A 4,422-nucleotide genomic window follows, 5' to 3' on the forward strand; every position below is an offset into this window, starting at 1 on the left:
AGATTGAGTTTAATTCAGATAAATGCGAGGTGCTGCATTTTGGAAAAGCAAATCTTAGCAGGACTTATATACTTAATGGTAAGGTCCGAGGGAGTGTTGCTAAACAAAGAGACCTTGGAGTGCAGGTTAATAGCTCCTTGAAAGTGGAGTCGCGGGTAGATAGGATAGTGAAGGCGGCGTTTGGTATGCTTTCTTTTTGTATTGAGTACAGGAGTTGGGAGGTCATGTTGCAGCTGTACAGGACATTGGTTAGGCTACTGTTGGAATATTCTGTGCAATTCTGGTGTCCTTCCTATCGGAAAGATGTTGTGAAACTTGAAAGGGTTCAGAAATGATTTACAAGGATGTTGCCAGGGTTGGAGGATTTGAGCTATAGGGAGAGGCTGAACAGGCTGGGGCTGTTTTCCCTGGAGCATCAGAGGCTGAGGGGTGACCTTATAGAGGTTTACAAAATCATGAGGGGCATGGATCAGGTAAATAGACAAAGTCTTTTCCCTGGGGTCGGGGAGTCCAGAACTAGAGGGCATAAGTTTAGGGTTAGAGGGGAAAGACATAAAAGAGACCTCAGGGGCAACTTTTTCACGCAGAGGGTGGTACATGTATGGAATGAGCTGCCAGACGATGTGGTGGACTCTGGTACAATTGCAACATTTAAGAGGAATTTGGATGGGTATATGAATAGGAAGGGTTTGGAGGGATATGGGCCGGGTGCTGGCAGGTGGGACAAGATTGGGTTGGGATATCTGGTTGGCATGGACGGGTTGGACCGAAGGGTCTGTTTCCATGCTGTACATCTCTATGACTCTATGACTGAGATGAGGAGCAATTTCTTCACCCAGAGTGAGGTGAGCCTGTGAAATTCACTTCCACAGAAAGTGGTTGAGGCAAAAACATTTTGTATTTTCAAGGAGGTAGATATAGCTCTTGTGTGCAAAGGGATCAAGGAATATTGGGGGAGGGTGGGAGAAGACACAATTAAGGGCATTGAACTTTATGATCAGCAGGCTTGAGGGGCCAAATGGCCTACTCTTGCTCCTATCTTCTATGTGTCTCTGTTAGATTGAGATTGTTAGGATTTTCAATGGGTTTGATTGGGTAAATGGAAATAAACTTTTTCCTGGTGCAAGAGACCAAGACAAGGAAACAGAACCTTAAAATAAGAGCCAGGCCATTCAAAAAGTTAGAATCACGAAACATTTACAGCTCATCATATCTGCACCAACCAAAAATGAGTCATGCATCCTAATTCCACTTTACAAAGTTGGCCCATAGTCACACAGCTTACAGGATTTGAAGTCTACATCCAGATAGCTTTTAAAAGGAGTCAAATGTTTCGGCCTCTACTATCCTTTCAAGTAGTGATTTCACATCCTCTGGATGAAAAATCTTTTCTTCATGGCCGCTCTAATGTCCCCACCAATCCCTTTCAATTGACGCCCCCTAGCAAATGTCCTCTCGGCTAAGATAAATAGGGCACTTTACCCAGCCCGCTCACAATTTTGTACGTCTCAGCAAAATCATGCCTTAGAATCCCGAGTTCCAATGACCTCCTTTCTGTAACGCACACAGTAACAGATAGTGGCCTAACGAATGATTTATACAATTTCAGTTTGGCCATGCTACTCTTATATTCTGTATCACAGCTAAATTCAATACATTTTCTTAACCACTTTAGTAACTTGTCCTTAACACCTTCAGGGATCTGTGGATGTTTATGCCCAGGGGCTCTCACTTCCTCTACACCTCTCATTCTTCCAATTATTGTACGTTCCTTTGGCATCAACGCAGACTTCTCGGATTGAATTCCACTTGTCACTGTTCTGTTCACCCGATACTGATGAGAAAACACCTTGCCATGCATTGGATGACCACAGTGTGGAACAGGTAGATGTTACCTTAATTCATTTTAGATCGGAAATTGTTGAACTTTTGTTTATGCAGGGTATAAAGAAACTATGGAGTCAAGGGGATTGGATACAGTTAGGATAGAAAAAAATCAAAACGATGGAACAGATTTAAAGGGATGAAAGGCCTACTCTCCTTCTTATGTTAAAAGTAGTATGCAGCCAGCTTGCCAACAGGAGCATATTGCAAGGCCACCTGTTTTCTACCTCTACCGAGACACTTCAAAGGCTGTGGAAATTGTGTGTCCTCAGACTCCACAAAGTCAGCTTGCCTTACATTACCCTGGTACATCACATTGGGTATGATTGTCATAACTTGTTAATATGATGCCAAGAACAAGATTCTGGGTACTCAACACTGAGAATGGATGTATATCTTCAGCAGTATTCAATCTAATGTGAATTGTTTTTGTTTTTTTTCCTGGAGTGTTAATTAGAAGCCCACTTTGTAGGCCTTCATCTACATTGAGGTTTTTTTTACTGCTACCCCATATTTGACAATTGAATATAAAATGTCTCCAGTTTCCTATTTTTAATGTGTTCAGTCATAAAAGTCCTATTTTACTCAATTTACTTCTAACCAAACAAGTATTCCTTCAAACAGAGACACACCTTTTAAGGTCTCAAGGGACTGGTTTAAAAGTCAAAAGTAAATAATAATCACAGGCATATACCCTAGATAATACAACGGACAAATAATCCATCAGGAAACGTTCATATTCAAGCAGTTAGCCTATAGAATTTTTGTTATCTAAATTACATTTTCTTGATCAACTTTTAAACTACTCCACAATAATAGGACGTAATTATTCGATGAAGTCCACAGTGACTTAAACTACGATGCAAAACAAGACAAGTTAGGCCTCTGTAATTCTGCTCGTAGTTTTCTCAGAAATATACTTACAGTTTGCCGTAATTACTCAGATTATTTCCTACCAAAGTTCTTCCTGTAAAGACACAATTCATTTCTTCATTTTCTCCCTTTGTATTGTATCTTCAACAAATTCGATTTTCTGCATCAGAGTTTAGAAACATACATCTTTCCTTTGCTAAGTATTGTCCTCGTTATTGTGAACATGGCCCTATTACATTCAGCCTAGGACTTATGACCCTGCTCCCAATCCTTCTCTTTCCTCTTGAGTCCTAATCCACAAAATCATGCTTCCCATTGCCGATAAGATGAAGTGAGCCATTAATGACACTAACTAACATATATAAACACCATATACACTTGTTATTACCTACAATAGTAAATTCACTGCAAAAAGAAATTTGTTCCAATGCAAAACTGTACTGACAATACTGAAAAAAAAAGAGTGCTGGAGAAACTCGGCAGGCTGACAGCACATGTGAATAGTGTTAACAGTTTGAGTCCAAGATGAGATAGCTTTGGCAAATAGAGTTAAGGAGAATCCAAAGGTTTTTACAAATACATTAAGGGCAAAAGGGAAACTAGGGAGAGAACAGGGCCCCTCAAAGATCAGCAAGGCGGCCTTTGTGTTGAGCCGCAGAAAATGGGGGAACTATTAAGCGAGTATTTTGCATCAATATTTACTGTGGAAAACGATATGGAAGATATAAACTGTAGGGAAATAGTTGGTGACACCTTGCAAAATTTCCAGAGAAGGAAGTGCTGGATGTCTTGAAATGCATAAAGGTGGATAAATCCCCAGGACCTGATCAGGTGTACCCGAGAATTCTGTGGGAAGTTAGTGAAGTGATTGCTGGGCCTCTTGCTGAGATAGTTGTATCATCGATAGTCACAAGTGAGTTGCTGGAAGACTGGAGGTTGGCAAACGTGGTGCCACTGTTTAAGAAGGGTGATAAGGACAAGCCAGGGAACTATAATCCAGTGGGCCTAACGTTGGTGGTGGGCAAGTTGTTGGAGGGAATCCTGAGGGACAGGATGTACATGTATTTGGAAAGGCAAGGACTGATTAGGGATAGTCAACATGCTTTTGTGCATGGGAAATCATGTCTCACAAACTTGATTGAGTTTTTTGAGGAAGCAACAAAGAGGATTGGTGAGGGCAGAGCAGTAGCTGTGATCTATATGGACTTCAGTAAGGCGTTCGACAAGGTTCCCCATGGGAGACTGGTTAGCAAGGTTAGATCTCACGGAATACCGGGAGAACTAGCCATTTGGATACAGAACTGGCTCAAAGGTAGAAGACAGAGGGTGGTGGTGGTGGAGGGTTGTTTTTCAGACTGGAGGCCTCTGACCTGCGAAGTGCCACAAGGATCGGTGCTGGGTCCTCTACTTTTTGTCATGTACATAAATGATTTGGATCTGAGCATAAGAGGTATAGTTAGTAAGTTTGCAGATGACACCAAAATTGGAGGTGTAGTGGACAGCGAAGAAGGTTACCTCAGATTACAACAGGATCTTGACCAGATGGGCCAATGGGCTGAGAAGTGCCACATGGAGTTTAATTCAGATAAATGCGAGGTGCTGCATTTTGGGAAAGCAAATCTTAGCAGGACTTATACACTTAATGGTAAGGTCCTAGGGAGTGTT

The 4,422-nt window shown here is 41.6% G+C and overlaps 1 protein-coding gene across 8 annotated transcripts in view; it reads right to left on the reverse strand.

The window, feature by feature from the left end:
- The window catches only part of agfg1a (ArfGAP with FG repeats 1a), a 94,835-nt gene that overhangs the window by 88,070 nt on the left and 2,343 nt on the right, over positions 1-4,422 (reverse strand). Inside the window, exon 2 of one of the 8 annotated variants that reach the window (XM_043702852.1) lies at positions 2,809-2,851. The exons of the other annotated variants lie outside the window; for them this stretch is intronic. The gene's annotated coding sequence lies outside the window, so the exon portion shown is untranslated. The remainder of the gene's footprint in view (positions 1-2,808; positions 2,852-4,422) is intronic. 8 annotated transcript variants of the gene reach the window in all.

This window comes from Chiloscyllium plagiosum, chromosome 13 (genome assembly GCF_004010195.1).
Source record: "Chiloscyllium plagiosum isolate BGI_BamShark_2017 chromosome 13, ASM401019v2, whole genome shotgun sequence".
Lineage (NCBI taxonomy): Eukaryota > Metazoa > Chordata > Chondrichthyes > Orectolobiformes > Hemiscylliidae > Chiloscyllium > Chiloscyllium plagiosum.